Below are 13476 nucleotides of genomic sequence, written 5' to 3'. Positions count from 1 at the left end.
CCCACACGCGTTGCGAGGGGCCCAGCCAGCAAGCGGGTCTCAGGTGGAGAGGAGGGGCCCCCTCATTCGGGAAAAGACAGAGCACGAGAGACGCTTAGACCGTCTCTACAGCGCGCCCATTGGCTAGCCCATCACGCGATCAACAGACTCTGCCACATGCCCATTGGGCAGCAGAGGAGCCGATCAAGTTGATGCCGTCTATGTACCACAACTATTAGGTAGGCCAGATGCCCATCAAACTGAGCCCTGCCTTCGTACCATAGCCATTGGGTATAAAAGAAGCTCAATTCACACTCAGCCCGCCCACGTTTTCCCTTCTTCCAATTCAGGGACAGGGACGTCAATCAAACAGGACAGCATCAAGTCAGCAACTCCTATTGTGGTAGAGACTTGCCCATCTAACGTAATCCCGCCTCACCTCCTTTCCCATTGGATAAAATACCCATCCATCAAATGTAGTGCCCGCCCCTCTCCATGTAGTCTAGTGGGAGGGCGCCCCCTTAAATCTTACGGAAGATGGTAACTGATGTGATGACGAAGCTCCGTATGTCTTTTCTCGGGCAAGGGCGGAGCGTCGTTTGAAGCACGGCCCCTTTTTCCTCTCTTCTATCCTGGCCGCGCATTGTTCCCTCCTCTCTATCCCGGCCGCGCGCTGTTGCTGCCGCCGCGGCTCTGCCTCCTTCTCGAGCTCGCGCTTCCCCACAGCTGTTGCCTTTCGTTACCCCCGCACAGCTGCTGTTGTCTGCGGCGCGCGCTCTCCCCGCTGCCGCCTCATCGCGGCGCCGGGTTACCGGTAAGATTCGAACCCCAACGGTTAGCGGGGTCGGGAGCAGAGGAAAAATCTCCTTACACACGGGAGGAGAGGGGGCAGAGGAGCCTACGCACCCGGGTGGGGGGAGTCAGGCTGGCTCTGGCTCCTCCGCATACTGGGGAAGGGATAAGGTGATAGTGAGTGGGGAGGGGGGCTTACGCTCTATGGGGAAGGGACGAGGATGAGCGGCGGGTGTAGAGCAGCTTCCACACACGAGGAAGGAGTGGGTGAGGAAAGGGGGGACTGAGGGGCTGGCAGCCGGGGGGAGGGAGCGAGGGAGCGGGACTGAGGGGCTGGCAGCCGGGGGGAGGGAGCGAGGGAAACAGGGGCTGGCGGCCCGCGGGGAGGGAGGGGGACTGAGGGGCTGGAGCTGTTGTCATTGGACCTCACTGGTCCTTTTTATTGGGCTATAGTTGGTTTAGTCTTCAGGCTAATAGACGTACTCTTAATTTTTCAAGCCCTGAACTAATGATTCCTTATTCATGGGTGCTATGTGAAAAGCCTAATTTTGGGGCTGCTGTGAATAACCCTCATTTTCTTGGGAGAGGATGAGTTTGGTTCAGGAGGTGGAGCAGATGATGGGAATCACATTGACTCTTTTTCTTGCCTTCAAGGCCCTGTATCATGCAATCTCTGCTTTCATCTCTGATCTCGTCTCCTTTCATATTCTCTCCTTCATACATTGCATCCCTTCCACTCATTTGCCTGTTGTTGTTTTTTGCATCCCCACTGCTGTATCTTCCTCACCCCAACACTGCCAGCTCCTCTGTTCCAAGCTGCCCTTATGCTTGGATCTTCCTCTCAGAAACTGTTTGTTTGCCAGGCCACCTCCTTCCCAAATTAGAAGTTCTCTCTAAAACGCCTTCTGACCTTTCTTCTGTGAGAAGTGGAGGGGAAATAGCTAACAGCTGAAACGAGCAAAATAATAAAACTGTCAAGTTGTGTACCTACCTTACTTTTGTTGTCCCTCTTCCCCCTTTGTCTATGACCCTCACTGACTACATTTTGTACAGTTTAGTCTGTATGCTCTTTAGACTAAAGACTCTCTTTTCACTTGTTTTATCAGGTGCCTAGTATACTTTTGGGTGCTTGAAAAATAATGGGGAGTTGAGAATTCTGGTTTTTATTCCAAGCTCTGCCAGCATCTTGCTATGTGACCTTGAGTAAGTCGCTTAATCTCTCTGATCGTTAGATACCCATCTGTAATATGATTTACCTCCGAAGAGCATTGTGAGGTTTGTTTAATGTTTGTAAAGTGTTCTGAGGTCCTTTTGATTAAAAACTGGTTGAAGATAATGTTAAGTATTAGTGTTTTTATTTTGACATGGCATAGCTTTTTTGGGTCTCCACTCTCCTAAGAGTGATACAACTACATGGTTTGGAATGTGTCCTCAGTAATCTTCCCAATTTACTACTTTATGTTGATTCAAGAAACCAGATGGCTGCATCTTTTGTTTCAACTAGGGTATCTCCTACTGATATAATCTGTTAATCCCAGTATGTGAAAGGCCACCATTTTTAGCTACATTTAGTGCAATTGCTAAATGGCAGGTTATATTCTCATTATGTATTACAATTCATTAATGCTCTTTATTTGCTGTTTTTGGTTTCCAGTATATGTATGTTGCTCTTTGTGAGGAGCTGTATGCATTTGACTTTTTCTGCAGCTTTGGTGGGGTCTAGTGATCTGCCTTGTTTTGCTGCTTAATTTGTAGCTCCCTGGAAAGGATTATCCTTTTCTCAACACTTTTTATTTTTGTTTCTGTAAAGTGTTCAGGAACCGATGTGTGTGTAAAATATAAAACATTTATTTTAATTTTAAGTTTTGGTTTATTTTTATAGCTCCTATACAGTCTTTGCAAACTATTTTCAGTGCTAAAAGGGAAAACAAAGGATACTGTTTGGAAATGGAAGAACAGGAGGACTTGTGGCACCTTAGAGACTAACAAATTTATTAGAGCATAAGCTTTCGTGGACTACAGCCCACTTCTTCGGGCTGTAGTCCACGAAAGCTTATGCTCTAATAAATTTGTTAGTCTCTAAGGTGCCACAAGTCCTCCTGTTCTTCTTTTTGCGGATACAGACTAACACGGCTGCTACTCTGAAACCTGTTTGGAAATGATACTTTTTAAGATCCTGATTCATATTTGAAATGGAATTTCCATGTAATTAGGGTTTTTGTTGCAGTGTATTTTTGGTACCAATGTATTTATTACTCTAAATATAAACGTTACTACTAATAAAATGTGAGTTTGAGTCATCTGAGCAACAGCTTTGCATTCATGAAAGACTTACTCAATGTGGGTTTGTAGGAAAAATGAATTATACCGTACATAACTTTTAAAAAAGTTATTCCAGTAATGTAACATTATAAGCTATTTCTACTTTAGAAAAAGGCCCAGTGCTAGAATAGTTGAAGTGTTTCAATAAGTTCATAAATGCATGGGGAAACAAGGAAATACTAATGATATTGGGCATGGATATATAGTGTAGTTGAATTAAGATACCTCTTTCATTTTGATGGAGCAAGAGAGTTTATTCCTACACAGCCAGCAGGGTTGAGCAGCTCTTGGAATAGCATTGTTTGGCTCCTGTACTGGCTGGCAGGGGTCGCTGGAAAGCAACGGCCATTCCTTCTTTCCTCATTCCCGAAGGTGGAATGTATTCTAAATAGGTTTAGAAGAATTAGATTTTTATCAGTAAATGTTGGTAAACTGTGATTTCACCTCACACACAAACCAGCTAAAAATTTATCCATCTATAATAATCGTTTGCAGGTAGGCAAAGTAAGAAAAATGCTACTTGAGAACTTATTAGAGTTTGATTTAAGGATATTTACTTTGTATATTTTGACATGTGATGTTGACAATTTGTGTTATAATGGTTCTCCTTCAAATATTTGTGCACTAGATACCACTTTAGGTCTGTGTGAGTCTAGTGCACTGAAGTGGGAGATTCTTGCCAGCAGTATGTATAGATGGTGCCTGAGCCCAACCAAGGCTGCAAAGTGGGTGTGTCCACCACCATCCTCTCATTTCCTTCTCATTGCTAGTGGCAAGAGTCTGAGCTCCCCATAGTTTTGCAGTTCAGCCAGCTTCCTAAAAATCTTTTTGTAAATAGTTGTTTATACTAGGGTTAGTTTAATTAGTGTTAGGTTAGATAGTTTAGTTTCAAAGTAAATCCCAGGGGTTAATTATGAAGAAATCACTGGGTTTCAAACCATGTGCTACATGCAGGGCTGTGTTCCCTGTCCCGGATAGACAAGAAAGATATTTATTCTGCTTGGGGAAGGGCATGTGAGGGACAAATGCCCAATTTGTACATCCTTGCCCACTACAATGAAAAAGCAGACAGAATATTGTTCCAAGGTCCGTCTAATGGACCAGTATCAGAACTGGACCCTAACTTTGAACCGACAGATTCTGTATCAGGAGTGTCCCTCCTCTAGCACAAGACTTTAAGCACAAGTTGGATGAGAAACATTGATCTTCATCATCTTCCGCTGTCTCATCTAAGTGCTCTAAGTGTTCTCATCCTGAGAAGCATTCAAAAATCTACATCATCACCAAATAAATTGTACAGTAAGTCTTCTGGAATTGGTTCAGCACATCAAAAGCACAAGAGCACATTGGCTCTGTCTGAGGCAGTGCTGTTGACTCTGGGACCATGAAGTCCGGTGTTTTTACCTGTCCCACTCTGGAGTGATGAAAAAGGCCCTATTTTGGCATTACCGATATACCAAGCTCTTTCACTAGAGTCCCCACCTCTCTTGGTGCCTTTAACTCCTCAAATCTTTGTCTTGGAAGAGATCTGATATCTCCCTCTACAAGACTCTTCAGTCTTCAGCTTCTTCAGGACTGCTGGCTCTGTCAGTACATCCAAACAGCATTACTGTTTATTCTATGCAATCAGAACACTTAGCACCTTCAGTGCAGTAATGTTGCTCAGCACTGCTGTGACAACCAGCAACATCAACATGGTCTGCACCGTCAGTGCCAAGAGAGGGTTACTTACCTTGTGCAGTAACTGAGGTTCTTCAAGTTGTGTGGCCCTGTGGGTGCTCCACTTCAGCTGATATTGCGTCTTGGCGCTGTTAATTGGATATTTTTGGTAGCAGTGCGTGGTCGGGCCATGCGTGTGCAATAGCTTTCTTGCGGCGCCGTTGGAGTCTCGTTCAGCGCAAGGCCCGACCCCCTTAATTCTTTCAACCGTCCTCGACTGAAGACGGAGCTCGGGGTAGTGCGTCAGCGTCTACCCCTAGAGATAGCAAAATAGTTAATTGTTAGCTTCAGTTTAACTTTCCTTAGGTAAGTAGTTAGTGTTATATAAAAAAATTTTACTTAGTTTTTTCTGTGTTCCCCGGTTCCCTGCTTCCTGTGGAGCACGGACCTCAAAAAGTTCTCGGTCCACCTGGGATTTTACTTTGATCATGCCAGGCTCCCCTGGTTTAAAAAAATGCGTCTCTTGCAAAGAAGCTATGCTGTGCTCCGATGGGCACACTCTCTGTGTAAGATGCCTCAGAGAGATGCATGTACCATCCAGGTGTGTCCACCATAGCAACTTGAAGGTGAGAGCGACCGGGATCTCCACCTCAAAAAATGATCCTAATGGAAAAATCGCTTCAACCTGAATCAGAGAAGGACACCCCGAAACCTTCTCCTAAGTGCTCTCCAACTAGGTCTGAACCAACCATGGAGGAGATAGCCAAGGAACCCGAGGAAGAACCCGCTTCTGAGGAAGTATACCCTGAACATAATTCTTCTTCTCCTGAAGAAGCCGTCAGGCACCTCCACCCACCCTGTCTGATGACTTTAAACAATTCCAGGAGTTATTCAAACGCATAGCGATTAGCCAGGACATCCCACTTGAAGTCCAAGAAAATCAACATAAACTGTTAAAAATCTTGCAACCATCTTCTTCCTCGAAAATAGCCCTACTCATAAATGATGCTATTCTAGACCCGGCAGAAATAGTGTGGCAGACCCCAGCCACCGTTTCTGCCCCCTCTCCCCCCAATGAAAAAAAGCGGACCGAAAGTATTATGTGCCAGCCAAAGAAATGGACTTCCTGTTTGCCCATCCACAACCAAATTCTTTAGTGGTTTAAGCTGCTAACCACAGGACCAAACAAACTCAACACTGATCTACACCACAGGGCAAAGACCATAAGCAACCGGACCTTTTGGGCCGCAAGGTCTACACCAACTCAACATTGTAATTCCGGTTTGCCAACTACAGTGCCCTCGTGGCTAAGTATGATTTAGACAATTATGGAAAACTCTTCGAGTTTACCGCTAAGATCCCTGAAGACTGGAGAGCACAATTCAAATCTGTGCTTATTGAGGGACAACTGGTCAAAGGATGGCCCTAGAGGCCTCCCTGGATGTCGCTGATAATGTGGCCCGTACCATGGCCACAGCTATAGTGATGCGCAGAGCCTCCTGGCTATTGTCATCCGGCATAGTGAAAGAGCTACAAGTAAAGGTAGAGGACCTACCTTTCGACAAAGATAAACTTTTTTCGGCCAAAACCGATGAAGTTCTTCACACCATGAAGGACTCTTGCGTGACTCTTCGTACGCTCAGTATCTATACACTGCCCCCTGAAAGGAAGAAGTACCAACTCTACCAATGAACCAAGGATACTCAATATACCTGCCTTCAATCCAGACTATATGAGGTGGGCAGACACAAAAATAGGCCGCCTTGATGCTGGCAGACACAACCACAACCCGCGGTGTCTCAGCCTTCAGGGCACAAACCATAGTTTTGAAAGTCTGGTCGAGGGTCTGAATGACCTTCCCTTGACACCAGCCCTTACCTGCCCATTTGGTCATCGCCTGCACCACCGCCAGGCGTGGGAGCGCATTACCCAAGACCGTTGGGTCTTAGAAATAATATAGTTGGGCTATTCCATCCCTTTTACTTGCCCCCCACTTACTCTCCTCCCCATCCCTCTTCAGGGACCCTTCTCACAAGCACCTCTTAAGACTGGAAGTAGACAGCTAGATGCTGTGGAACACAATATAGAGGGAAGGGTTTTTATTCATACTGTTTCTTGACCCAGAAGAAAAGTGGTGGATGGCGCCTGATACTAGACCTACAAAAACTCAACAAATTCGTACGCTCCCAAAAATTCAAGATGGTCACCTTAGGCACAATAATCCCAGCGCTGGAACAGAGGGACTAGTTTTTGGCCCTCGACCTTCAAGATGGAATAATAGAATATCAGGGTTGGAAGGGACCTTAGGAGGTCATCTAGTCCAACCCCCTGCTCAAAGCAGGACCAATCCCCAGACAGTTTTTTACCCAAGTTCCCTAAATGGCCCCCTCACGGATTGAACTCACAACCCTGGGTTTAGCAGGCCAATGCTCAAACCACTGAGTTATAAGATGCATATTTCCACACTATAGTACATCCATCTCACAGACTATTCCTCCAGTTCACAGTGGGACACGACCATTTCCAATACAGAGTGCTCCCGTTTGGACTATCTACTGCACCAAGCGTGTTCTCCAAAACCTTTGCAGTAGTTGCAGCTCACCTGTGCAAACAAGGGATCATACTTTTCCCCATACCTAGACAATTGCCTTCTCAAAGGTCACAGACAGACAGACAAACAATCACACGTACACAGACAGAAACAATCACACGACTGACCATCAACCTCTTTCAAAAATGGGGGTTGCAACTGAACATCCAAAAGTCGATATTGGTACCCACACAACAACTAGACTTCATTGGAGCCAACCTAGACTCAGTTCAAGCCAGAGTATGTCTACCTCATGCCAGATTCCTGGCCATCAAACCTCTCAGACACTGTCTCCATCTGCCCATGAACTGAGGCAAGGACTTGTCTACAACTACTGGGACACATGGCCGCCACCACATTTGTGGTAAAACATGCCAGGTTATGCATGTGGTGTCTCCAGGGCTGGCTGAGTTCAGTATACAAACCCACCAAACACCGCCTCAATATGATGGTAACACCACCTCTTGAGGTGCTAACATCTCTACAGTGGTGGACAAGGCCCGAAAACCTTTGTGTAGGGGTCCCTTTTAACCACAGACCATCTTAAATCATGATCACAGCAGATGCCTCCCTGCTGGGCTGGAGGCACACCTGGACCAACTCACAGTACCAGGCAGGTGGTCTCCATCAGAGACACGCCTTCACATAAACCTTGCTAAAACTCAGAGCAGTAAGGAATGCTTGTCTCCACTTTCTACCACTCATAAGGAACAAATCAATTTGTTTGATGACTGACAATGTCACGTGCATGTTCTACATCAACAGACAAGGGGAGCCTGATCCCACTCCCTGTGCACCGAAGCCATGAGACTATTGGACTGGTGTATCCAACACCACATCGACATTTCAGCTTCTTACCTTCCAGGATGCCAAAACACCACTGCTGACACACTAAGCAGAAGGTTCTCACAGGAGCACGAATGGGAATTGAACCCTACAATCTTATAACAGATATTCCATCAATGGGGTTTCCATACATCGACTTATTCGCCACAGCGCAGAACCACAAATGCCCTCTGTTCTGTTCCAGGGCAGGACTCGGTCCCTGATCTCTAGGGGATGCTTTCCTAATCCAGTGGGACAAGACACTTTTGTGTACATTCCTGCCAATCCTGCTGATACATAGTCCTATGCAAAATACAGGGCGACAAGGCCAAGATCATCATGCGTCCCCCAGACAGACCTGGTACCCTGTGATGTATGTCTCCTGTGGTGTATGTCTCCCTTCTGATGAGAACAGACCACCTGTCATAGGCCAACCGCCAGATCCTCCATCCACAACTGGAGAAACTCCATCTGAAAGCATGGTTTTTCCATGGTTCGGAACAAGTCAAACACGTGTTGCTGAGCAGCAGACATGAATCTACGTGCAGTACTTACCTGCAAAAATGGAAATGTTTTTCCACATGGAGTCTAACCAAACAGCTCACTCCCTGCACCATGCCACTACCAATGGTGCAAGAGTACCCTTTAGAGCTGAAGAACTCAGGACTGTCCTTAAGCTTTATCAAGGTACACCTCATGGTGATTAATACCTTCCACAACAAGAGCAACAGATTCTCGACATTTACGCATCTGACTACAAAATGCTTTCTGTCTGGCCTCCAGAATCTTCACCCTGAAGTACACTCACCCACGCCCACGTGGGATCTGAACTTAGTGCTCAGGGGACTAATGAGACCCCTCTTCGAGTCACTGGCTACCTGCTCATTACTACACATGTCTAAGAAGGTAACATTCCTGGTGGTTATAACATCTGCTAGAAGGGTTAGAAAGATTAATGGACTAATGTCCAATCCACCGTACACAATCTTTTTTCAAAGACAAGGTCATTCTGCGACCTCATCCGAAATTTCTTCCCAAAGTGGCGTCAACCTTCCACATCACCAACCTATTAATCTCCCTACATTTTACCCTAAACTGCACAAAACCTCACAGGAAGCAGCATTTCACACCTTGGATGTCCGAAGGGCTATAGCCTTCTATCTAGACAGAATGAAACCTTTCCGTAAATCCACAAGGCTGTTTGTCTCAACGACTGAACGATCCAAAGGTGCTGCAATATCCAAACAGCGGCTTTCTAAGTGGATATCGAACTGCATTCTCTTATGCTACCCCTCGCATAAGATAGAAGCCCCAACGGGGATCAGATCCCATTCTACTTGGGCTATGGCAACATCTGTGACATTTCTGCACAATGTACCCATTTTGGAAATTTGTAGAGCCGCCACATGGGCATAAGAACATACTTTTGTCAATCATTATGCCATTACACAGGACTCCAGAGTAGATGCCATACTAGGCCTTATGGTCCTTTCCACTTCTACTATGCACGTAACTCCAAAGTTGTCTCCCTCTCTTCCCCCCCCCCCCTCCCCCCCAACCGTAAGGAGTACTGCTCTACATTCACCTGTAGTGGAGCACCCATAGGGACAGTACTCGAAGAAGAGAGGGTTACTTACCTTGTGCAGTGGCTGAGGTTTTTCGAGATGTGTGTCCCTGTGGGTGCTCCACTACCCAGCCTCCTCCCCTCTACTTTAGTGTTCTCTTCTAGGACTCTACAGTAGAGAAGGAACTGAGGGGGTCTGGCTGTGCGTGCGCTGAATGAGACTCCAACAGCGCCATGAGACCGCTACTGCGCATGTGTGGCCCAACCACCGAAAATTTCCATACTATCAACGTGGTCTGCGCAATCAGCACTAGCAGTGAGGCTGATGCTGCTGATGCAGTCTACTGTGCTAACATAGCTGGCACCGTTGGAACCTTTGATGTTGTCGCTCCATTCTCTTAGGCTGATTCTGTTGGCACCAGCAGCTTCCCTGGTACAGTTGGCACTGATTGTATCCTCGGCATTTTGACCACCTTATCCTGTACCATCTATTGATTATAGGTGGTCTCCTTTACTGATATCTCCTTCAACCTCAATGGGCCAAGTGTCACCTCCATACACCTCTACATCAGCATACTGGCATCATGACTAGGGACTTGGTACCTAGGGAATGGTGGTCTTATAAGGAATCTACTATATGGTGCCCTTCTCCATGGGTGACCTAGGTCTTACTGGTCATGGCTGTTCAAAGACAATTTGGATGCTTGTCAGTGTCTCATGCTGAAAAGAGAGTTCTTTCTCAACCTTGAGAAGCCCCTGAACCAGTTCCTTAACCAGTCCTTCCCCTATCCAGGTTGGACCTTCGTTGAGAAAGGAGAAATAATGGAGGAACACACAGATGTTACTCCATATCTTGTCATTGTCTGTGGCCGATATGTTCATGCCTGAGTGTCTCTCCTCTCCCAGAAAATTACAAGGTGTTTCAGGATTTGATGAAACAAGTGGCCAATTCTCTGGGAATTCAGGTAGAACTCTAGAGAATCAGCAAATCATCCTTGATATTTTACAGATCCCAGCTCCGAGAAGGGGTGCCCTTCCAATTAATGAGGCTTTCGTGGGGCTATCAAACTCTGGTAGACCATACCATCCTCTGCCAAGAGAGTGAATAGATATCAAGTTCCCCAGAAGGACTTAGATTACTTCTTTACTCATCCCATTCCCAGTTCATTGGTGATCACAGCAGCAAATGAACACTTGTGCCAGTCACACCCTAAATTCGTTCCTAAAGACAAGGAGCATAACAGACTCAGCCTCTGTGGCAGAAAGGCTTATTCCACATCAAATGAGGGTGGCAAATTATCAAGCTCTTTTGCCCAAGTATAATTTTAATTTCTCTGTAATTGCTAAGTTTGTGGACAAACTGCCGGAAGACTATAGAGAACAATTTATGGCTTTAGTCTCTGAAGGACACCTTGCGGCAAGCATTTTACTCCAGGCTGCAATTGATGCTGTGGATACGGCTGCATGATCCATGGCCTTTGGAATTGATGTAAGATGTTCCTCCTCTCTCCAGGCATCAGAATTCCTAAAGAGCTGCAAAACTCAATTGAAAATCTGCCATTTGAAGGCTCTAGGCTATTCTCTGAAATTTTTTTTTACCCTTTCTTTTTTGCTATTAGTTTAATGCCCTCCTGACTACTCAGGCCAGCCTGTTCCTGAGGAGCTTGTTTCCCCTTATACTGAGGTGGAGGCCGTCCAAATTATACAGCTGTCTTTCCCTATAGAAGGAGGACCAATGTTCCATCAAACCAAAATCCCCCATCACTTATTTAGCCAGCAATTTGCTTCCAGAATCTTCTGCCTTCTGTCTTCCTATGCTTGTGGGAAAGGAAGGATCTCAGAGAGGATCATTGGACATTCTTCTTCTTTAATATGTTTCCAAGTTCCCTGAGGTCATCTATTATCTGTGAGATATCCCGCAATGAAATGTCTGTAGTGCTGATATGAACCATCACCAATGGATCCTTGCCTGTCGCCTTTGACGCTTTTCCAATCTTAGAGTGAGATCTCGTGTCTTGGGTCCAGGAAGGCAGCACACTATCCTTTTTGTTTGCCTGTGCCTTGCAGAATGTTCTTTTGCGCACCTGCATGAGTGCTTAGATCCCTAGACTGGTGGTTACAACCATGCAGTGTTTTCTGGGTCTAGAAAAGCAACCCCCACTGAACTAACCATGACATTAGTAACACGTGTGTCCAGGACAGATTGGGGTGCCCATTTTAGCACACTGAAGGAATAAGCTCGTTGGTCATGTGAAGAAGTCTCTCTCCACACATGTGCTGGAGCTGCAGTTGATTTGCTGAGCAAGTGAGATGTTTATGCCCACCCTCAGGAATTGGGTAGTGCCGTGTGTGAGATCCAATTGGTTATGTCAGGAAGCTTTCCATCTTTGGAACATATAGATCAGGGATTGTGTATCTCCCATCTTCGGGGAGAGAAAAACACCATTGGTAAAACCTGCTGAGGGAGTCATGTGGACCATTATGAGTGGTCCATCGGAAAAGGACATACTCCTTCTGATCTTTCAGCAGTGGGGAATCCCGTTAATAGATTGTTGTTGAGATCTGTCATGATCAAATTCAGGAAGTTCTGCTCATGGGCGAGTCCACAGGCTGGTTCAGTCACAGTCCCCATTTTCTCCCATGGTCTGGTCAGCTACTTATATACATTCTGTCCACTTCCTCTCAACCCCAGGGTAATCAGGAAGCTAAGACAAGATAAAGCAACATTGATTTTAATAGCTTCATCTTGGCCAAGACAATGCTGCATCGAGTCTCTATCAGCCCTCCAGTAATGTTACCTCTCATCAAGGATCTCCTATTTCAGAACCAGAGTCAGTCACTGCACCCAAACCTTCAGTTTTTCCTTCAGGTTCTTACTGCATGGATGATCTTTGGCTCAATGATCATGAGAAACTCTACTATACAGATGTTCAGGAAAGATTCCACTAAGGCCACCTATGCTGCAAAGTGGAAAAGATTTTTCTTTTTGGGAGCCATCTCATCTAGTCTAATATAAGACTAATGTGCTACTGCATGGACATTAGTCATGTACTAGATTACTTATTGCATTTGGAGTCATTTGGCCTTTCGATTAGCTCTCTAAGGGTTCATCTAGGGTCCATATCTGTGGCTGTCCCACTGTTAGAGGGTTTTTCTGTTTTTTCTCACCCTCCGTCCAGTTTTCTGAAAGACTTAGTCTCTATCATCCAGTTTCTCATCCAGTAACCTGTCCTCTCTCCTCCACTGAGAATAATGGCTCATTCTACCAGGGCTCAGTCTGCTTCTTCAACCTTTGAGTAACCATCCTTCTATGGACATTTGTAAAGCAGCAATGTGGTCTTCTGTGCATATGTTTTCAAGATGTTTTGCTATCACTCAGACCTCTTGAGATGATGCCAGTTTCAGAAAATCAGTGCTTCACATGATCTGAAGTTCCACCATCTGTTTGGGAACTGCTACAGAATCATCTAAAGTGGAATGTAAGATTCACAATCACTGAGAAAGAGTTTCTCTCTTGCAGTAACCGTTCTTCAAGATATGCTATGCACATATACATTCCACAACCCTCCCACCTTCCACACTATTTCAGACAATGTTTCAGAAGTGGCAAGATGGAACAGAGAGGGAGGCGGCAGATATATTCCCCCCCCCCCCCCCCATGCCCTAGGCTGGGCGCACAAAGAGAGATGAGGTGCGTGCCCTGCCTAGTGGTATGGCTGGCAAGAGTCTCCTACTTGAGTGCCGT

At 45.8% G+C, this 13476-nt stretch overlaps 1 protein-coding gene across 13 annotated transcripts in view; it reads left to right on the top strand.

Moving 5' to 3' along the window:
• The first annotated feature begins 79 nt into the window (after positions 1-79).
• PHTF2 (putative homeodomain transcription factor 2) overlaps positions 80-13476 on the top strand; it is a 150533-nt gene continuing 137136 nt past the window's right edge. For 4 of the 13 annotated variants that reach the window (XM_024109160.3, XM_042859386.2, XM_042859385.2 and 1 more), the window contains exon 1: positions 507-793. The gene's annotated coding sequence lies outside the window, so the exon portion shown is untranslated. Of the gene's footprint in view, positions 219-506; positions 794-853; positions 943-1909; positions 1975-13476 lie in introns of those variants that run through there. The other 9 variants (XM_042859389.2, XM_042859388.2, XM_005305770.4 and 6 more) reach the window with 5 other exon arrangements.

Source organism: Chrysemys picta, chromosome 1 (genome assembly GCF_011386835.1).
Source record: "Chrysemys picta bellii isolate R12L10 chromosome 1, ASM1138683v2, whole genome shotgun sequence".
Classification (NCBI taxonomy): Eukaryota; Metazoa; Chordata; order Testudines; family Emydidae; genus Chrysemys; species Chrysemys picta.
The sequence above is the reverse complement of the archived record's forward strand: the minus strand, read 5'-3'. Positions and strand labels throughout refer to the sequence as shown.